Here is a 24,008-nt window from a genome sequence, read left to right on the forward strand (position 1 = left end):
AGGCCTTCTTGGCATTATTCCCACCATTCAAGTTATTTCTAATTTTTAAAAGAAGAATAAAGCTAATGAACAAAATAATAGAATTGATACTTTCCAGAATGACCCTTCCTTGATCTTACATCAATTAAATCTGCAAGTACTCCTTTATGAAGTTGCCATATGAAAACTCAGACACAGAGTTTGAGAATGCTGTCGATTTTTTAGAGTGAGGAAATGATCTTTGTGGGGGAGGAGAATGAAGAGGAGCAAGAGAAAAAGAGGAGACGATGGGGAAAATGTAGAGAAGGAGGAAAGGGAAAAAGAGAGGAAAAGAGGAAGAGAAGAAAAAAGGAGAGGATGAGGAAAGGGAGAAAAAGAGGAGAAGAAGGCCCTGCAGTTTCCTGGTCTGAAATACTGACTTATTCTGCACCCAAGGAGTTCCTACAGCACAGTTCTGATTACCTTCCCTAATGATGGCATTCCCTATGAAGACCACTGGCTATATCTTAATAATGTAGGTGGAGGAGAAATGGGGAATGGATAGTCATGGGACTTTCTGAGAGTGGAGGGTAACTATACCTTCAGGAAAAATAATTGTTTTGGCCATAATTATGTAAACTAAGCATTTGATATGATCAAGCTCACAATATTCCTTATGTTTTGAAATATCCACAGCTCTGGCCAGCTAGTGCCATAATCTTAAGGTGCCATAATAGTTTTATTTATGGGATCACTCTTCTATTTTAAAGTTTTATCTTTGTGTTCTGGTTTTAAAAATAATGAATAAAATGCACTATCGAATTTCCCTTCCCAAATGTGGTGAACAAAACTAATTTTAAAAAAGTCAAAACTTCTAACAGTTATCACATGAGTACAGGTGACTGAGAAAAACACAGGATTCTAGACAGAGCAAGGAAATACTGATCAGCAATGAACTACTGCTTTCCCCCAAAGAAACCATGCTCCTGAGCCAAGAACTGTCTGATGTTCTCATGGAGACTCTCCAAATTTTGAGAAAAGCAACTGAATAGGGTCCTGTGTTTCTTATCTACTGATTACGGGCTAAACCACTGCTGGGGTGGGGGTGGAGGGACAAACAGGACATTTTCTAGAAGGAGCAATGTGGGTGACTCTGTGTCTGACATGAATTCCAGGGCTCCTCCCCGAATTGGGCAAAGCACTCACAGTTTAAGGATTATTCTCATGAGAATGAAAATCACTCCCAACATTGCCCTGAATCCTAGAGGATGTGGCCTGAGTACTGGCACAGGACATTTAAGAAATCTCAGGACAGCAAAGACCTAGCAGCAAGGTATGCCAAAAATGTATCCCTATTGCCTCAGCTGTACTTTTACCTCCATTCTCTCAAACAAGCAGCTAGAACTGCAATTGTCTTGTAGAGTTTAAACTACAGTTTGGAAGGGATTCAAAACCTGGGTGTCAGTTTTGGTGGGAAGAGAATCTAGCAGGACCACTCTAAGGCATACTTGTGTCAGATAAGAGAAAGCATCCACTACAAGATGCAGCACCATGAATGATGACTTGGCTGAATGTCAACCCCAATTGCCTCTTGGACCAGACACTCTGTTCAATAAAGCAGTTACACAAGGATATGTTGAGGCCCTGAAGTGAAAAAGAAAGCTTCACTATATTAGAGCTAATATGATGACTCATGAAGAGCCACCTAGCTCTGAGCTAAATGAAAAGAAATTTTGTGGAAATGATGTAAACAGAATACGGCAAAGATGAAGGAAAAGAACAGTTTGCAAAATTTGCACTCATAACCTAAAGAAAATCACAAATAGAAGAAAATTCCACAGAGCTGTTTTATGCTATAGAAGAATGCAGGATGACTATGAATTCAATAAAATAAGAATTTAAACACAAGATGACAGTACAATAGAATAAGATAATAAGAGAAATTGCCTAACGTGAGGAAATAAATTGGGGACAAAAATAACATCATTATAGAATTAATATATAAATTAGAATCATCAAGGAATGAAATAGATGATAAAAATCAAATTATTGTCACAGAAAAGGCCCAAGATAACCACAATAAGTACAAATAAAAAATGATAAAATACATTAGAGAGAAAACTGAGAAAGATAATTCAATGTAAAGATAACAGGTATCCCTGAAGGCAAGCACCCAACAAATGAACATGTAGATGTACTCAAAGATACAACATGTGAAAAATTCTCTGAAGTGAAAACAAAAATGATTTTGCAGATAAAGAGAATTCAGTGATGAGATACATCCTAACTAAGCTACCAAGTTTCAAAATTAAAGAAATAATTTTGGGGGCGCCTGGGTGGCTCAGTCAGTTAAGCATCTGACTGTTGATTTCAGCTCAGGTCACGATCTCACAGTTCGTGAGTTCGAGCCCCTCACTGGGCTCTATGCTAACAATGTGGAGCCTGCTTGGGATTCTCTCTCTCCCTCTCTCTCTGCCCCTCCCCTGCTCTCTCTTTCTCTATCTCAAAATAAGTAAACTAAAAATTAAAAGAAATAAATAATTTTTTTCAGGGAGCCAAGAAGAGAAATAAAATTTAAAAATAGAAAAATACATCTTTGTCCAAATAAATCTCCTCTTATGTTTAAGTGAAGGAACTGTCTGAGCTCCAAACTAAAGCCAGCATCTCCACTAACGCATTAGGTGTCATACCCAAGCAGCTATAAGGACAGCCTTCACCAATTATCTCTCTCTTATATCATCACGGTGGTTTTTTTTTCCTTCTGGACATTTCCTTTCATTATATAAAAATATTATATTTCCACTACTGCAATGATCTCAGCAACAGATATGTTAATAAATAGCACTACCAATAACCAAACAGCAAATATCTTTTTTTTGAGATATTTTATTTTATTTTATTTTATTTTATTTTATTTTATTTTTATTTTTTTTCAATATATGAAGTTTATTGTCAAATTGGTTTCCATACAACACCCAGTGCTCATCCCAAAAGGTGCCCTCCTCGATACCCATCACCCGCCCTCACCCCCCTCCTACCCCCCATAAACCCTCAGTTTGTTCTCAGTTTAAAAAAAAAAAAAAAAGAGTTTAGAGTGGAAGAGAGCCAAAGCATAACAAACAGCAAATATCTTATTTATCTCTATTTCTCCCTTACATTACTGCTTCATTTCATTCCTTCATTTAAAGATAAGCTTTTCAAAAATATTATATATATACATCCACTGATTTATTTCCTTTGTCTCCTTTTTCTTTTTATGTATTTGTTTTATTGTAATACACATTTCATGTAGTAAAACTCACACAGCTTAAATGTATACATAGTTAATGGATTTTGCCAAACGTGTATGCTTGTGTAGTCATCACCCAAATCAAGATGTAGAATATTTCTATCATCCATGAAAGTTCTCCCATGTACTTTTCTACTAAATAACAACCCCTTAAATAGAAGCAACCATTATTTGGATTTATATTATCCTAAATTAGTTTTGCTTTTTAAGACCTCAATATAAGTGGATATTGACAATATAAACTCATTTTGGTTGCTCATTATTGTCTTCACCTGGGTTGTTTCCAGGCTTGGGATATGAAAAATAAAACCACTAGGAAACATTGTGTATAAGTCTTCTGTGACTTGTGTTTTTCATTTATCTTTTCCATTTAGTAGTGGAATTGATGGATCATGAGATAGATACCTGTTTAGCTTTAAAAAAAGAAACTGCCAACTGTTTTCCAAAGTGGTTGAATTATTTATTCTCCTACCAGTAATACATGCCATTTCCAACTGTTCCACATTTTCACCACACTTGAGATGGTCAGTCTCTTTTGGTTGTTTTATTGCCTTGTTGCATTAGCTAAAATCACCTATATAATACTGAATAGAAGTGAACTTCCTTGCCTTTCCTGAAATGAAGGTAAAAGTATATAATATTTTACCATTAGGCATGATTCTAGCTGTACATTTTTAAAAGATACTCCTTATAAAATCAAATTAAGTTCTTTCAAATGACTAGTTTCCTGGGTTTTTTTAAAGCATAATTGAATTTTATGAAACACTTTTTTTGCACTTATTGAGGTAATAATTTTGTTTTTATCCTTTATTCAATGTAGGGGTTAACTACATTGGTTAATTTTTAAATATTATAGACAACCACACATTTTAAAGGTAAATTCCCCTATGCCATAATACACTATCTTTTTTATGTATTAGTGTATTTCATTTGCTAATATTTTGTTCAGGTCTTTTATGCCTAGGTTTGTGAGAGATATTTGGCTGTATTTTTCTTTCTTTGCCTGCTTTTATATTAGGGTGATATATCAGCCCCAAAGAAGACTTTGTGAGTATTTTTTCCTCCACTGAGGAAAAATTGTATATAATTGGTATTATTTCTTATATAGTGGACATGAAGTCTTCACAAGAAGGTTTTAAGTAAGTTTCAGTTTCTTTAGTAGATGTAGAGCTATTCATATTTTTCTGTTTCTTATTATATCAGAATTAGAATTATGTGGTTTTCAGGGAATTTGGCCATTTCATTTAAAATGTCAAAATTGTTGGCATAAAGTTATTTCCTTATTACCCTTGAAATATCATACAACTTATAGGAATATCTCTGTTTTCAGAGATGTTCTGAAATGTCTCTGAAACATTTTTTGATACATTGTATTTTTTCTCTCATTTCAATCCTGTAAGGGTTTATGAATTATGATAGTCATTTCAAAGAACAAATTTTTAGATGCTTTGTCAACTTTCCTTATTTTCTAACTGATTCATATTTCATTGATCTCTATTCTTATCTTATTGCTTTCTTTTTTTTTTTTTACTTTAAATTTGTTTTCCCCATCTTCTTGGATAGGTAGCTTACCTCCTTGATATTAAACCTACTTTGTTTTGTTCTAATAAATTGCACTTAAAGTGATGCATTTTCATCTAAGAATTGCTTTGTCCACATCTCAAAAATTTTTAAATGTTGTTTTTACTATTTAGCTTAAATAATTTATGAGTTATGTGATTTCTTCTTTGACTATGGGTAATTTAGAAATATTATACTTTATATCCAAATATTTAGGAATTTTTCTCACAGTGTTATTGATTTGTACTTGTGACAAGACATTTTGAATTATTTTATTTCCTTTTATTTTTTTTAAGTTTATTTATTTTGAGAGAGAGAGAGAGAGAGAGCATGTGCACACATGTGAGTGGGGGAAGGGGGAGAGAGACAGGGAAGAGAAAGAATCCCAAGCAGGCTCTGCATGCTGTCAGCACAAAGCCCTATGTGGGGCTCGATCTCACAAACCATGGGATCACGACCTGAGCTGAAATCAAGGGTCCAATGCTTAACTGAATGAGCCACCCAGGCGCCCCATTCCTGACTCTTTAATCCTCTCCTCACAGACTCATGAGTTTTGCTAATGGAGTCTGTATTTCAACATCTTTTAACAACATTTTTCAAAAAGAGAAAGATGGCAGTCTTTTAAAGTCAATACCCATATGACCACCACCTAGTTTCCATCACTTACATTTTATTATATTTGTTTCATCAGAGATTTTCCCATCTGCTTCCATCCCTCTATACAACCATCAGTATTGTTTTTTCGGGCATTTTGAAGTAAATTCTAGATATCAGTGCAGCAACTACTTCAAATCTAGTAGCCTTACCTAATGTGAATTTCTCCTATATGCATAAGTAAAGGTTATCAATACAAATTTTAACAGAGGTCAAGATAGATGATCGACAGACAGACAAATGATTCAGAGAGACAGAGAGAGATTGAAATTCTGGTACTTGATATCTCTCTGATTTGTATTTCACCCCCCTTGGTGGTGCAGTATTGACACATTAACTCTCTAGTCCTTTGTTTAAAAATAAACACTCAGAAAAATACAGATTTTCTAACAGATGTACTTTAATGAACTAAGTCAGAGGCAGAGACAGCTAGGTCTCCATATATGTTTTCTTTTTCTCATAACAGAATTTCCAGAACTTTGGACACAAGGCTAACAGAAATAGACACTGCATTTGCCAGCTTCCCCCACAACTGCTTTTTGTTATGTGTGATCAACTTGTCTCCAACTTCTGGGAAGAGTTTATGAAGGAAGAGGGCATCCCTTCCTCCTCTCCTCCTTCTCCCTTCTGCTGGAAGGTGACTGTTAACAGCTAATGGTCAGTTACCATTTTGGACTGTGAGGTAAGCACTGGTGGAACAGCAAGGTAAGAGAAGTCTGGGTCCTGATGCTATTGTAAAGCCTTGATCACACTGTATAGAGTTCCTAGTAGCCCAAGGTTCTCTGTGCTTCTGTTTGTGTGAAAGCAAAATAAAAACCTCTACCTCGTTTAAGTCAGTCTTATTTGGGGGTTTCTGTCAGACACAGCTAAACCCAAACTTAATATAAAATTTGTGATCAAGTGGAAAAGAAAAAGTGAGTATATTAATGGATCATCTGAGTAATATAATTTTTAAGACTTCAGTTATATCAGTTTCACAAATGTAAAGTAATCCCCTATATCTTTATTTTTAGCATACATATGGAAGTTTTATTCTAGTTGTGTCTCTGTAATTAACTTCTCCCCTGTTGGATTATATGACTTGGTATGAGAAGCCGATTGACATAATATGTGTAAAAGAGTTGTCTAAATTATGTAAGATGGGATTTTGTTATTTTATGTTGCCTATGTTCACCTTTTTCATATTTTCATATTTATTTGAAAGAACACTTTCTACATTAAGGATATTTTTCTTTATTTGTTACAAATAGTTTGGCTCTTTTCAGATCATGATTTAAATCTAGTTTATGACATTTTTTGACTTGAAAATTCTTTTAATTTATACCATAAATTATATAACTAATCTTATCTATGAGTTCTGTCTTTGCTTACATACTTCAAAAAGGCCTTTTGTACTCTCAAGATTTTGTAATATTTGTGAATATTTTCTTCTAGATTTTGAGGACATATTATTTTTTAAATGTTACTCTTAGACATATTGATTTGTTTTTTTATTAGATAATTTATTGCTGAGGTAATCTTTTTTTATTTATATATAACTGACATAATATTATATTAGTTTCAGGTATAAAACATAATGATTCAATATTTATACATAATGCAAAATGATCATTTTTGTTTTTTGTTTGTTTCTGGTTCGAATAAGTTTTTTCTAATAAAGAAACAGTCAAATAACCCTACAATCATTCATTAAATACTTTTTCCCACTGATATAAAATGCTCATTTTACTATATACTATGTAGTCTGATATACACTTAACTATTTTCGATGTCTTTTATTCTCTTCCATTGAATGTTACTCAGATTCTTTTGGCAAGAATACTTCTGCATTATCTGAATACTGCAAATTTAGAAATTTTTTATATTGAGCAGACTTCTTTTAATTATACAGCTGATGTCCCACTTTTGTGAAGTCTTTCTGCAACATTTCAATTTTCAATTGTTTTTATATTCTCCAACTTTCAAAAGCATTTAAATTTTTACCACATAATTAAACACAATCATTTTTCTCCCAAATTATCATACTTTCAGAAAATATATATTAACTACTTACTATCTGCCAAGCAGGTATAATTCAGTGAATAAAATACCATAATGGGTGTTATACAGAGTTGAATAGATACACTTTGTATGTTACCCCCAAAGAGATTTTAATTGCTTGAAATAATAATGGAAAAACACCTGAACTATGAATGTAGGAATAGATTGTCATGGTTCTACCAATTTTTGGCTGTTTCCTTTTAAACAAGTCAATGAATCTCTTTACATTTCTTTTTATTGATGCATATAAATTGAGGGAAGTAAAATCAATGAACTCCAATTCCTAACATAGTTCATAGTTTATGACCGTTGTCATCTTTAAATGCCACAAGAAGTGAAACTGGAATTTTATGTGTTCAACAATAATAACAATAACTTATTTTTTGTGGAATGATCAAATATGTGTGCTCTTCTCCAACTGATTCTCCCAGTGCCTCTATGTGATATTATTAGAATCATTTATTGGACATTTCTGCTTAATGAATTTTCACTGGCTTATCTGAAATGAGGTGAAGATGAGTATTTTCTTTATATTCCCATTAGATGCCTCCAATGACTTTTGCTCTATACTGATAGATACTTACTGAATGTTCCACCTCTCAGCAGAAATTCCTAAGACATATGGAGTTATACTAAAACTTTCTGAAATCTGAAGCACTGGGAATATTGCATCAAATCAATTAAAATTTTTTAGTGTTTCTTTGTTTAATAGATAAGTTTGTATTTGAACCTCATATTGAGACAAGAGCACAGAGTAGAGCCAAACAGCTTCAGTCCAATTTCTTTCTCTGCTATGTATGGTCTGTGTGAAGTTGGGCATGTTGCTCTGCTTCTCTTTACTTCACTTTGCTTTAAGATGGAGACAATAACACGTTCTTCTCTGGGACCATTCTGAGGTTTAAATGAGTTGGTGTCTGGCACACAATAAGAACTACATAAATGGTCCTCTATTTCATTATGTCCAACTATTGATACAATGTAAGCTCTATTTAGACAAGAATGTTTTGGTCACTGATAACCTCCTAGCAGGAAGTAGGCATTCAATAAATATGTGTTGAATAGACTTGTTGAATCAATGACCTATTAAGAGAATTTTTAGGTTAACCCATGTTTTTTCACTCAACACTATTGAGATTTCAGACTACATAAGTCTTTGTTCTAAAGGCTGTCCTGTGCACGGTAAGATGTTTATCAGCATCCCTGATCTCTACCCACTATGTGCCAATAGCACTTCCCCCTCGAGTTATGACACTTAAACTATCTTCAGACAGTGCCAAATACTTACTGGGTGATAAAAATCATACCCCCCTCACACACATACCCACTGAGGACCACTAGGATATGTATAACTTTACCCTAAAAGTAAAAAATCTACATATGAGAGGTGTTGATGGTCCATACGTCATCAAATACATTTTTTTGTTGTTGCTGTTTTTAATTTGTGATGAGGAGACAGCAAAAGCATTTATTATTTAATGTTAAATGAAATCCTTAAAGAATAAACAGCCTAAAGTTAAATACCCTTAGACACTGAAAAAACTACTGTTCAGTTAATCAATTTTTCATTTCAAGAGATTCATTTATTCATTTAACAGTTGGTATATGTAACTAAACAAAACAGTCAAAGATTGCTGTTCTCATGGGCCTGACATCTGAGGTGGGAGAATATACTGTTAAATAATAAAATATTTAAATGAGAAAATTTGAAGATCTGATTGGCTACATTACATGATCCATGAATTGGACAGGATCCCATCCAGCAAAATAGAAAGGAGCTCCTTCGAGCTGTAGAAAAGGAAAAGTTTTTAAAGATAGAGAAGAAGCAGAAAAAAGGAAATATTAGCAGAAGTATCTTTTCAGGCAAGATTGCCCTCCTAACGGGAGCCAGTGTGGGGGAGGGGGAGAGGAGTTCAGTTTCAACATCTCGAATTTCAGATGACTAGAGAACATCAAAGTGGAGATGCTGAGCACTCAGCTGTCCACCTATGAGTGTGAAGTTTAAAAGAGAAATCTGTGCTGTAGATAGGACTTTGCTGATCATTGGCACAGAGCTGGTAAATAAAGCCCTGAGAGCCACCCACAGAGAAAGAAAGAGGACCAAGGAAGGTTCACTCCCAAATGTAGAAGTGGAGAGAAGGAACAGAACCAAGGAAAGAGACTGAGAAAGAGTGACTAGTAATTTAGGAGAAAAGTCTAAAGGTGTGTTGAGCTAGAGTCAAAGGTGGAAAATGATTCCAGGAGAAGGGAGAGAACAGATCCTGCTGCAAGGCCCAGCCAGAAGCAACCTGAGAAATGATCATTCAGTTTAGTGATGTGGAGGTCACTGGAGACAGTGTTAGTTTGGGTCCCCAACAGCAGACCCCAAACAACCCCTTGAGAGAAGGGGTTTATTTGAGAGGTATGAGAAGGTCAAGAGTGGAATGGGGAATGACAGAAGGCAGCCAGTAAGTGTGTTATGCCACAGGGAAAAACTGGAGCTTCATCTCACAAGAACACTCTGGGAGAGTGTAAAATACAGGTCAGAATTATTCCAGCCAAGGGGCAAGGGAGTTGTGGTATTTTATTCTTCCCGAGAAGAATAAACGCTATAGGGGAGGGTGTGGATGATATTCACTCCCTGATGTTTCTTGCTTTCCTCTCATATGAATGGGACTTTCCAAGGATCTGGAAAGAACTTTCAGCTGGAGGTGCTGATTCCGGTACTTTCCAGGCAGAGCTGCAGCACAGTGAAATGGTTAACAACCTAAACAGTGTGGGTGGGCACTTCAGGGGGAGTGGTGATTCTGAGGAAAGCCAGGCTGGAGGGGGTATGACAGAGGGGGGCAGGGGAGGAGCTGATGACATGAGAACAGACTACTCTTTAAAGAGTAATTCTAGGGGCACCTGGGTGGCTCAGTCGGTTAAGCGGCCGACTTCGGCTCAGGTCACGATCTCGCAGTCCGTGAGTTCGAGCCCCGCGTCAGGCTCTGTGCTGACAGCTCAGAGCCTGGCGCCTGTTTCAGATTCTGTGTCTCCCTCTCTCTCTGCCCCTCCCCTGTTCATGCTCTGTCTCTCTCTGTCTCAAAAATAAATAAACGTTAAAAAAAAATTAAAAAAAAAAATAAAGAGTAATTCTACTGAAGAGGGGGCAGAAATCTGATGCAGCAGCTAATGAAGGAGGTGACCCTGAGATAAGCTCTAACACAAGGATGGCAATTGTAACACTTTAACTGCTGCTACTGATCTGGGAGAAAGCAAGAAACTAATGCTTCAGAGAAAAGTGGGGTGACTTACAAGCCTGATGACTTCAGTAGGGATGGACTGTGACTCACACATGAAGGAACCATTTGTGGATAGGAGCCAACAGGTCGGTGAAAGAAGAGGGTACAGGTACTTGGAGGTGCGTCCTGAAATAAAGGAAGTTTGCAGTGCTTCTTAACTGATTGCTTTATGTTTCTTAGTAAAAACACCAGCAGAGAGTAAAAATGGGGAAGGGTTGTCTGCAGCTTAAGGAGAAAAGAGAAGGTACAAAACAGTCATCTAGAACAGTGGAAGTGTGAACAGACTGGGAATATATAGTAAGACTGCCTGGCAGATCAACAGCCCATTTGGGATTCATGGTCATGAGCCATGAAGTAACAAGCAGAGTCAACATGATATATATATAAAAAAAATTTTTTTTTTAAAAACAAGTTGGTACAAAACAACCTCCCCAAATACACATATAATTAAAAAAAAAATTCCCCATCATAATCAGCTGCCTGAATTGCAGAAATGGAAGCATTAAAGGCAGTGGTGTGCTAGGGTTGGCTTGCACCTGTGCTGATGTTGAGAGCTTGAAATCAGCATGGTGAGATCATCTACAACAGGGAAATTGGCAAATGCTACATATCAGAGTTTGGGGGTTATTTTTTCCCCTGGACACCTGGTTCTTAAATATTTACCAGCAGACTATACTTAGAAGTTGTATATGAGGCCTTATCCTATGCTTTCTTTTTATTTAACCCTTAAGAAAAATATTTCTTAAAGTATTAATACTCAAAGGTACAGTTGATTTGTATTCAATTGGTGTCCATTCAATGATACACAACTAGAATCATCAAAAGTTTTATCAAAATTTTTCATACCTTAAAATCTCATATGTCAGGTCTTACTGCCCAGAACCTTCATGGGCAGAGACAGAAACAGCAATATTCTGGCAAGTATGGATGTCAAGAAATGGCATTTTGTACTAGAACCCAAAGAGAATGCTATATTCTAGTGAACTCTTTGTTTTGCTCTATAATTCCTTAATCTTCTAGCTCTCCTAGTCATTCCACAGCCCTTGGAGATGCTCCTGGGTGGGAGATCCTCATGGATAATCGTCACACATCCCAGTGAATTACAATTCAGAAATAATTCCCGCTGAAGACAACATATAGTAAAGCAAGGAAAAGGTTGATATTATTGTAGGGATAACCTAAAATCTACTCCATTCTCTAATGTAAATAATTTCTACGCTTTAATAATTTTATTATTAACAATTTACTTGATCCCAAACCAAAAGTGTATCCATTGGAGATGAGAATCATTTGGAAGTTGAGATCATCACTGTGAATTCTTAAATGTCTTAAAGAGATCTTTGCTCATGGCAAAACTATGCCCAATTACTTAGTTTTTAAATTAATGTAACTTTTATTAAAGTTGTAATTATAAAGGAAACTGGTTCTCTTAGGCTTTTAACTAAAAAATCTTGTTCTACTATTTATAAAACTAATAAGCAAAGAGCAATTATTTTCCACTTTTCCTTGATGAATATCCAATTAATTCAAGTTGAATAGACTAAATTACTTTAAATAATTAATCCTATTGACAAATTTAGTAAATTACATTTTCTAAAATATTTTAGACTATACTTAAAAGTTTAATATATTTTATTTTTAAAACACTTAAAAAAACTTCCTGACAACTCAAAATGAAACCCTTCACAAGAAAAACCTGTCTGTACATTGCAAACAGCCTTGTAAATATAATAAAGTATGATTTTAAATAGAGTGCATTGCCAGTTCTTATATTTTTACAAATTTACTCAAATTCTCAAGTATAGTTTTAGCTTAAAAACACAATTCCAAAATCCATGACATGTTTTAATTTATACTAAGATTTTTTCACTTACCAAATTCCTTTAAACATTACCAATTCTTTAGCTACCAAATATGAAAAACTGCCCCAATAATTTAAAAGTTTATTCCAGACCTTAAACTCAAAGTAAAAATGGTTAATATATTTTATCATAACTGTATTTAAATTAAAACTTTCTTGTTTTGATAAACTACATAATCAAGTGAAACCCATTCACTATTTCAGAAGAGTGAGGTTGATGATTCATGATAATGATATGATTACCTGAGGGTCAGGGCCCAGAAAGACACACAACAGAGTGATCATCTGAATCTCAAACTGACATGCTTAGTCCTTCGTTAGACTCACTAGGTGATCAAGGGCTTTAAATCCATACTGATATCCAACTCCTTCACCTAATTTGCATAGATTAAAATCTGTATTCTCAATGAAGTTTTATACAACTTCCTTCAACTAAACTAATTACCACTGTTTTGAATTTTAAAATCTTTCAAATTTGGGAGATGTGTGCCGCTAGAGATGTTACTACATCAATGTCTTTCTCTGTGCAAACATTTTCTTCTTATCCCAGAGAATCCTTAGTATCCCTTACAACTTGGTTTGATATTTGAAATACAACTTTATTGTTATGCAAATACTGAAGCTCAGTTTCTTCTTTCTTAAACATGTTTTTTTTTATTTTTGAGAGAGAGAGAGAGAGCACAAGATGGGCAAAGAGAGAGGGAGAGAGAGTATCCCAAGCAGGCTCCATTCTGTTAGCATAGACCCTGATGTGGGGCTCCAACCCACGAACTCTGAGATCATGACCTGAGCTGAAACCAAGAGTTAGAGGCTCTGGGGCTCCTGGGTGGCTCAATCAAGTGTCCGATTCTTGGTTTGTCGGTTCGAGCCTTACAGCCACAGCGTGGAGCCTGCTTACGATTCTCTCTCTCCCTCTCTCTCTGCTCCTCCCCGCCCCCCATAAAATAAATAAACATTAAAAAAAAAAGTCAGATGCTCAACAGACTGAGCCACCCAGGCACCCCTGAAGCTTAATGTCTATCATAGAGAAATGGCTTTGTAAACCCTAATTTTATCATTTTTCAATGATTATATTTTTTATTGTTACAAAATACACATAGTATAACACTTACCATTTCAACTATTTTAAGTGTGCAAGTCAGTGGCATTAAGTACATTTACAATATTGCGCAACCATCACCATATCTAGAACTTGTTCTTTAGCCCAAAGAGAAACTCTGTACCCCTTAAAAAATTATTCTCTCTTTTCCCTGCCCCCACCTCCTGGTAATCTCAATTATACTTCCTGTCTCTATGAATTTTACCTTTTCTAGGTGCTTCATACGAGTGGAATATACAAGATTTGTTATTCTGTGACTGACTTATTTTGCTTATTATAGTATCTCCAATGTTCATCCAGGTTGTAGCATGTATCAGAATTTCATTAACTTCTAAGGCAGGATAATCTTCCATCATATGTATACAGCACATTTTGTTTATCCATTTATCTGTTGGTGGACATTTCAGTTGTTTCCACCTTTTGGCTAGTGTGAATCATGCAGCTATGAACATCTGTGTACAAGTATTTGTTTGAGTTCCCACTTTCAATTTCTGGGGGGAATATACCTAGAAGTGGAATTGCTGGATCATATGGCAATTCTGTGTTTAACTTTTTGAGGAGCCACAATATTGTTTTCCACAGTGGCTGCACCATTTTACATTCCACCAGCAATGCACGAGAGTCTGAACTTTTTGACAGCTTTACCAAACGTTATTTTCTGGGGTTTTTTTTTTGGTTTTGTTTTCCTGTTTGTTTTTTGTTTTCATGATAGCCAACCTAATGGGTATGAAGTGGTGTCTCACTTCATACTTCATCCTTCAAAATAGTTTTCATTCATATTTCCATAATGACATTGATGTCGAACATATTTTCATGTGCTTCAACAATTATATTTGACATAAAAGTGAACATGGTATATGGGAAAAAACATGGAATTTGCACTTAGAAAGACTAGGTCAGAATTCCAAATCCGATAACTACCACCATATGACCAAGACTAATTCATTTAAACTCTTTGAACCTCTGCATCTTCATTTATAAAGTGAGGGAAGTAATACTATTTTCCAGAGCATAAGGTAGACACTCAAATAATGGTCAGAATTAATAACTTTGAAAAGAAGAAAACAAATATAATGTTCTATTTCAGGACACTAGATAGACTGGCAAAATTCCAAATGAGATTCCAGCTTTTCTGATAGTGAAAAAATTCTCTATTTCCCAAGTCATTTAACATTACATTAAGGGAGAAATAAAGAAAATAGTCCTTAAAATAAGAAGACTAATGATCATAAACTTGCATGTTAATGTATAAAAGTAAAAGTGAAACGAAATACTTTAATGCCTTTTTTCTTTTCTTTCCTTTCTTCCTTCCTTCCTTCCTTCCATCCTTCCTTCTTTTTCTTTCTTTTAACATTTATTCATTTTTGAGAGACAGAGCATGAGTGGGAGAGGGACAGAGAGAGAGAGAGGGAGATGCAGAATCCCAAGCAGGCTCCAGGCTCTGAGCTGTCAGCACAGAGCCTGATGCAGGGCTTAAACTCATGAGCCGAGCTGTGAGATGATGACCTGAGCTGAATGAAGTTGGACGCTTAACCAACTGAGCCACCCAGGCACCCCAATGCTTTTTTTCCTAAAGAAAACACACCCCATATTTTTTGTCTCCTCTCTACTCTCAAACCCTTTTGCGCGGTTAAAGTTCTGAGTTCAACAACAAAAGAAATTCTAGATTTCTTGTAATGGGGGGCTTGAACAAACTAATAAATCTTGAACTACTGGCAGACATTTTTCAATGGCAGACACAGGGTGATGTTTTATTTGTTTAATAGAGAGGGAGGGAATTAGCTGTGGTTGTGCTGTCTGGACACAGTGATAGATCTAACTCTCTTATCTAAATGAGAACCATTATTTTGAATAAATTCTTCTCCTGTGTCAGAGAAAATGGAGTCCAAAGCCCAGTAATATAGACAAAGAATAGGAAGGACACGGGACTGCCCACTCCTTTTCAGGCAGAGATCTGTCACAGATGAAAGCAGGATTGATTAAAACACTCATTTTCTGACTTTCTGCCAAGTTATATCACTTGTAGATAAGAAGAACGGCCTGAAAAGTAATACGGCCTGCAGGCATTAATCACACACCAGCGCTTCACCTTTGGTGTTTCAGAACTCCCCTTTTGCAGAAGCAACTGCTGACTGTGCAGAGCTTCATGTTATGTCTTTAAAGCAATCAAGTATCAGAAACATAAAAATTCTGCACTCATATGCATTAAGCATATAAGACATTCACAGTCCTTGAAGGAATTAAAAAATACTTTTCAGCTTTTCTGGTTGGCGACGACTCCCAAATCACTTGAGAAAAATGTAAGAATTTTCACAGCTTCCTTTGAAACACTTCTGTTAATAAAGATGGTCATCCCTTCTGCTGCTTCCTTAACAGAAAGACACAGAAGGTGGAAAGGATCATTTCTTATACAAATGAGTCAGGCCTGGGGTTGAATTCTCACACTCCTACTTCCTACCTGGGGGTGACCTGAGGCAAGATACTTAATTTCAATGAGCTTCAATTTCATCACTAAGAAAGGGAGGATAAGCCCAGCCTCACAGGACTAATGTCACCTGAGCTGTGATAATGGGGAGGGTGCCTAGTGCAGTGCCAGATTAGCGGGTATGCAAAATAAGTCCATTTCATTCGTCTTCTCTGTCTTTACTGTTGTATTTATTATTATTAATTATAAACTCTCCACATGTATCTGACTCATCTCTCTAACTTTTATGTAGAAGCTCCTCAAGGGTAGAAAAATAGTTTCTCCTTTTCCGTCTATGCTAATGGAGGGCATTTTGTCTATACTAATGGAGTGATCAATATGATATGGCTTTTTTTCCTAATTATAAAAATAATATATGTTCATTGGGATGATTTAGAAACTACTTAAACTTACAAAGAAAAAAATTAAAATTACTCCTAATACAACACCATAGAGAGTGCCACTCATAACTCACTTTGGCATATTTCCTGCTAGTCTGTCCCCCATGTGTGTTTTGAAAAATTGGGATCATGTAGTACTTAGAGATTTGTGCTTTGCTTTTTTCATTTAACTTTATACAATGAACATCTGTCATATTAGTATCTTTTAAACATGTAAATTTAGTAGTCCATCAACTGAATGTTCATATTTTATTTTACCTTCCTCTTCAACATTTGTTTCCAAATTACCACTATGGTAAATAATAATCCATTGAACAATATCGTACATAAATTGTTGTGCAAATTTCTTATTATTTCCTTAAAAAATGCCTATAATTGAGATTAAAACATCAAAGAAAGAGACTCTTTTTAGTCTCTTCAATTAATATAACTTTATGATTTCTCTTTAATTAATATAACTTTATGATTTTTATGAATTTATAAAAGATTCATTATATAAGATCCAGGTATTACAAATATCATTATTCCTTATAGAAAGCAACCATATCTGTTTTGCTTACTGCCTGTAAAGCCAGTGCCTTCCACATGTTAGTACCTCAATATATATTCATGAAATCAAATTAGCTTGAATGACCTTAAAACCTTGGCACTACTGACATTTTGGCCTGAATAATTGTACAATGTTTAGCAGCATCCCTGTCTTCCCCAACTTGATGCCAGTAGCACTTTCTCTACTGTGACAACCAAGAGTGTCCCCAGTGTTGACAAATGTCCCGAGGAAAAAAAAAACAACTACTGTCTCCTCACCACACAAATGTCATTGAGAGATGTTGCCTTAAATTAAACTGCATTCAAAATCACCTACAATTCCACTACATGTTAAGACACTCTGTTAATATGTGTTGTATATCTGTTGCATATGCGTTTATACATACATATTATTTTTAAATAGTCATACTACTTATGTCCTTTTGGTAGCATGTTGATGATTTTTAATTATCTAATGTATCTTAGACCATTCCTGACAATGGGAAACATTTATATCATTATCTTTGATGGCTGCATAGAATGCCATAGTGTGAATACACCAGAATTCCTATAACTAAATCCATATGTATTATTGTTATCAATTTTTTACTATTATAACTACTATTTTAGTGAGTATACACACACACACACACACACACACACACACACACATACACCACATCTTTAAACAGTCATCCAGTTTTTTCCTTCAGATAAGTCCCCAGAAATGGAAGCTATTGCCAAATTTTTCTTATTCTAATTTATATTTGCAAAATTAATTTGAGGATATGTAAATGGTGGTGCCAATTTTTATTTGCTTTATTAATTTGAGAATGTGCACATTTCTTCATATCTTTGTCAAGTCTAATAGTATCAGTATTTTTCTTTTTTTTTAGATGTTTTATGACCTTTCTGCTTTTAATTATTCTCATTTATTTCTTTTCTATTTTATTGTTATTATTTTAATGATTTAAAAAAATAGAATTTAGAGATTCATCACTTATATATAATGACCAGTGCTCATCCCAACAAATGTCTTCCTTAATGGCCCTCACCCATTTAGCCCGTCCCCCTACCCAACACCCCCCACCCCCCCGCAGCTACCCTCAGTTTGTTCTCTGTATTTAAGAGTCTCTTATGGTTTCTCTCCCTGTCTGTTTTTATTTAGTTTTGCTTCCCTTCCCTTATGTTCATCTGTTTTGTATCTTAAATTCCACATACGAGTAAAATCATATGATATTTGCCTTTCCCTGACTGACTTATTTCATTTAGCATCATACACTCTAGTTCCATCCACATTGTTGGAAATGGCAAGATTTCATTCTTTTTCATTGCTGAGTAGTATTCCATTGTATATATATACTACATCTTTTTTATCCATTCATCAGTCAATAGACATTTGGGCTCTTTCCATACTTGGACTATTGCCAATAGAGCTGCTATAAACACTGGGGTATATGTGCCCATTCAAATCAGCACTACTGTATCCTTTGGGTAAATATCTAGTAGTGCAATTGCTGGGTCATAGGGTAGTTCTATTTTGAATTTTTTGAGGAACCTCCATACTGTTTTCCAGAGTGGCTGCACCAGCTCACATTCCCACTAGCAGTGCAAAAGGGTTCCCCTTTCTCCACATCCTCTCCAGCATCTGTTGTTGCCTGAGTTGTTAATTTTAGCCATTATCACAGCTGTGAGGTGGTGTCTTATTGTGGTTTTGATTTGTATTTCCCTGATGATGAGTGATGTGGAGCATTTTTTCATGTGTCTGTTAGCCATCTGGATGTCTTCTTTGCAAAAGTGTCTATTCATGTCTTTTGCTTACTTCTTCACTGGGTTATTTGTTTTGGGGTGTTGAGTTTGATAAGTTCTTTGTAGATTTTGGATACTAACTCTTTATCTGGTATGTCATTTACAAATATCTTCTTCCATTTTGTCAGTTGCCTTTTAGTTTGGCTAATTGTTTCCTTTGCTGTGCAGAAGCTTTTTCTCTAGGTGAGGTCTCAATAGTCCATTTCTACTTTTGTGTCCCTTGCCTCCAGAGACATGTCAAGTAAGAGGTTACTGAGGCCAAGGTCAAAGAGGTCATTGCCTGTTTTCTCCTCTAAGATTTTGATGGTTTCCTGTCTTATGTTCAGGTCTTTCATCCATTTTGAGTTTATTTTTGTGTATGGTGTAAGAAAGTGATCCAGGTTCATTTTTCTGCATGTAGCTGTCGAGTTTCCCCAACCATTTGCTGAAGAGACTGACTTTTTTCCATTGGATATTCTTTCCTGCTTTGTCAAAGATTAGTTGGCCATATGTTTGTAAGTCCATATCTGTGTTCTTTATTCCGTTACATTAATCTATGTGTCTGTTTTTGTGCCAGTACCATACTCTCTGGATGATTATAGCTTTGTAATACAGCTTGAAGTGCAGGTTGCGATACCTCCAGCTTTGTTTTCCTTTTCCAGGATTACTTTGGCTATTTGGGGGTTTTTGGTTACATACAAATTTTAGGATTGTGTGTTCTAGCTCTGTGAAGAATGCTGGTGTTATTTTGATAGGGATTGCACTGAATATGTAGATTGCTTTGGGCAGTATCAACATTTTAACAATATTTGTTCTTCCAATTCATGAGCATGGAATGTTTTTCCACTTTTTTTGTGTCTTCTTTGATTTCTTTCATAAGCTTTCTATAGTTTTCAGTGTATAGATTTTTCACCTCTTTGATTAGCTTTATTCCTAGGTATTTTATGGTTGTTGGTACAATTGTAAATGGGATCGATTCCTTGATTTCTATTTTTGTTGCTTCATTATTGGCTTATAGAAATGCAACTGATTTCTGTACATTGATTTTATATCCTATGACTTTGCCGAGTTCACATATCAATTCTAGCAGTTTTTTGGTAGAGTATTTGGTTTTTCCACATAGAGTATCAAGTCATCTGCAAAGAGTGAAATTTTCACCTCCTCCTTGCCAATCTGGGTGCCTTTCACTTCTTTGTGTTGTCTGATTGCTGAGGCTAGGACTTCCAACACTATGTTGAATAACAATGGTGAGAGTGGACATCTTTGTTGTGTTCCTTCTTTCTGCTTTTTTAATGGGACACAATTTTACTTGAAACAATGATGGACAAAATATGGTTATTCATATTTAGGTATTTGGCAGACATTTTTTACCCTTCAAAGAAAACAACTATTTGCTACCAATGATGCAATTGGAGTTTTCAAGTGAAAATTAAAATTTTGGGAAATTTGTATCCTGAACTTGACAGCATCACAATACTTATGGACTTTCTGATGAGATCTGCAGTGATATCAATAAGATTATTTGATGTTATATGATGGGATATATCCTTTATAAGATCTTCATAACTCAGGGCACTGATATTTTCCAAATGTACACACTTGCAATGTAAAAGTAAATGACTACATGAAAATGAAAGAGAGACGATGGATTTTAATATAATAGTGTTCTTTGGAATTTTTAATAATTATTAGCAGTGTAAGGAGTTCTTGAGATCTAAAAGTTTGGGAACAACCATTTTAAAGAATACTTTTTTAGGGAAAATGAAATATCACTTTATGTTCTTTCTATAGCTTACATATTTTCTATTAGTCTATGTTATTTCCTGGGTAGAAAGCCTGTCTTTAGGACTGAAAATTAGGATGATTTTTCTGAAGGGAAATCTGTCAGTGTGTTTAAACATGTTAAATTCCTTCTTTGTTTAATCCAAGAATGCTTCTCCAGGAAGTTATGACAAATAAATAAAGGATATGTGCAAAAAATTCAAAGTTTGTTCAAACACACATGCAAAATTAATACATTGCTGATAGTCAGAACAAATGTAGAAATGACTTGTGTCCACCAATAAATATGTTCTTTGAGTTTTTTCTCTTGATTTCTCTTTTTTCTCCCTACACTAGCAAAACCATGTTTCAAATGATTACCAAACTGATCAATCTAGCCCAAACTCTAAGTATGCCCAAATCTGGAAAATTTTTCACATGAGTGTGGAATGAATGTTGAAGAAACCACCAACATTTCAAACTCAACATCATAAAGGACAAATGCATCTGTTGAACCCTGTGAAACTGACAATACTGACAGCTTTTGCCTTATAAAAACAGCAATTTCACATGGTTCAACCTAATAAAGTGTATTATCTTCTTCCCAGAACTTCGGTCCCTGCATTTGAAATGTCTTCTTTAATTCTTTCATTTGCTGTGTATAATTAGTATAAGTCATCTAGTCCTACTGCTTCTACTTCTATAAAATCTATTTCTATTTTATCTCAGTTCATAAAACTTACTACCCTAATTCTAGTCTTCATAACCTCTCACCTGAGTTATTGGAAAAAATCTCCATATGGCTCACAATGACTCCTTCATTCAGCAAATTGTGTGCCTACTCTATTCTGTGCCTTGAACCTGGTCATACAAAAATAATGTGACAGGAATAAACTCCCTCGAAGGATTCACGCTCTAGTGGCCCCAGAAAAATTACAATACAATATGGTGTTAACAGCAATAATGCTAACAAAACCTTGAAAGTAACTAAAGTCAAACACAATGAAAAAAGTTCAGTATATCCTCCACATGGAAAGGGGAATTGTGAAAATTATTATTTTCCTTTATTCTTTACAAAAAGTATTTATTCACCTTTTACTGTGAGCTAGGCATTGTAGTAGGACTACAATGGTGATACTGTGAAGAACAAAACATCCTCCTCATGGACCTTATGGAGTGGAGAAGGAAGCCATTAGCAACAGCATTCCACATGTAAATACATAATTACAAATAGTGGTTTAAGTGTTTTGAAGGAAAAGTGTTTCTCTGTGTATTATGGTAGGCGTACAGGACAGAATTAAGAGTGGGAGAGCGGAAAGCGTCCATGAGAAAGTGACATTGAAGCCAAGATGTGAAGGATAAATACAGCCATCAGGGAAAAAATACAGGTAAGGTATTCTGAGCAAAGGCAACAGCGTGAATAATCCCACCATGTGGGAAAGAAGCCAACATGTATACGCGGATACAAAGGGGATGGCAGATGAGATAACATTAAATAGATAATACTAAAGCACTTTGTAGCTTTGTCAACCATAAAGCAGCAAGTTATGTTAATTATTCTTAGCAAAAAGTATTCACAAGGATAACAATGATAACCATGAATTTGTACAGTGTTCTATAACTTGTGATCTTATGAATATGCTACTGAACCCCCAGCATGATTCATGAAGATCTAGAATATGAATATGGTGTCCTATTATTTTTTCCTCTAAAGAGTCTACAAAAGAAAATTTCATCATCTATTATGTATGATTTCCTGCTCACACTAGAGAAACATAAGCAATATTATTGATAGCACAAAAGTAACATTCAAATATGTCTACTTGTCTCTATTTTCACCTATATTACCTAAATTCAAGCTGATAATCTCCCCCTGCCCTGGACTCCAGAAGCCCCTTCTAACACCCTTTCACACTCAGCCACCATCCACAATCTGCATGGTCACAAAATAGCTGTGAAACAAATTTGACTGTATTACTCTCCTGTTTAAAAATCTACAGATTAAAGAGCACAGCTGTGTTTGCCGATAACCTCTATACACATGGCCTCTAACCCATCATATGTTGGAGAAGCATTTCAGGTATTCATGACATAAGTCAGCAAGATAAGAAGGAAGCAGAGGCTGTAGAATCAATGTGGGTGAGGACAAGGACACATACTGCATTACCAGGAGCCTAAGTTAATTAAGTACTTGAGAGATTTGTCTTGGGATGTTGAAATCTGATCTTAATGGGTAGTTATTTTCGTAAAAATAAGCTGCATATTTATGTTCTACATTTATGTCTGTTTTAAATGGAAAAACAACATCCTCTTCAGAACATTTGCTTAATGACATATAATCATTAATATATATGTCTTCTTTATGTTATCATCAGATTCATACATGTTGCCTTTGTTAATAAGATACTTTTTCTTTCCCTGTGCTCATCTCAGGAACATAGAAGGTAATTCTCCAAATCCTTTCCTGGCCTTTCTTAAAACACCTTAATCCCATGAATTCAGGATTCATGTGACTTAATGTAACATCTATCAGGTTTACAAAGATCTCCCAAGAATCCTAAACCACACTTCATAGCAATAGGTTATCTGCCTTCATGCTGAAATTGTTCCCAGAACATTATGTGGATTTGGCTATGGCTGGGGTGCAGACACCTGCATAGTTCCACTTCGGTGCCTTTACTTGATTTCCCAGAAAGAATCACTGGAACCAAAGGACCTAATTCCCTATATTCTTTTCTTCTTTGTTCCTGACAACATGGACCAATATTCACTGATGCCAAACAGAAAGCAAATACTATCACCAATCTTCCTTTGAAAAGGTTTAGGAGGTAAGGGTGACTAGAACAGAAAGAGTGAAAATCCTCACCAGGACTACAGAAATTTAATTTCATCCCTACCAATGTGCATTAGGAAACCTTGCCCCTAGGGCAAGGTAAAACAGATCTGAGAGCTTTCAAAGTCATTATCACTGCATAGACCCAGAGAACATATGATGATCATAGCAGCTTTCTTAACTTAAAGGTCTGTCAAAATCCTCATTTAACTTTTACATGGATCAGGTAAATTTCTTCCATATTTTGGGCATATAATAATGCCACCAATGGAGACAGCCATGCCATAAAACCCACACTATCTTCTTAGCAGCGTGGCCTTCAGGTAGTTATATATCTTATCAATGAACTGAAAGAAAGACTGTCACTCTATCCTTTATAAGCTTTGTCATGAAATAACAGATCAAATAATGTTTTCTGAAACTCTTAATAGCCCAAGATGGACAGTTAAAACTGTGTCTTGCTGTTATGTATTTTTTTTATCAATACCTTTCCTATCATTTTATCTCTCCAT

General features: G+C 35.3%; 1 protein-coding gene across 1 annotated transcript in view; it reads right to left on the reverse strand.

Moving 5' to 3' along the window:
- Positions 1 to 10,860, reverse strand: part of IL15 (interleukin 15) — a 137,120-nt gene extending 126,260 nt beyond the window's left edge. Inside the window, exon 1 of the mRNA XM_042935421.1 lies at positions 10,775 to 10,860. The gene's annotated coding sequence lies outside the window, so the exon portion shown is untranslated. The remainder of the gene's footprint in view (positions 1 to 10,774) is intronic.
- Positions 10,861 to 24,008: the final 13,148 nt, after the last annotated feature.

Source organism: Panthera leo, chromosome B1 (assembly GCF_018350215.1).
Source record: "Panthera leo isolate Ple1 chromosome B1, P.leo_Ple1_pat1.1, whole genome shotgun sequence".
NCBI classification, from domain to species: domain Eukaryota; kingdom Metazoa; phylum Chordata; class Mammalia; order Carnivora; family Felidae; genus Panthera; species Panthera leo.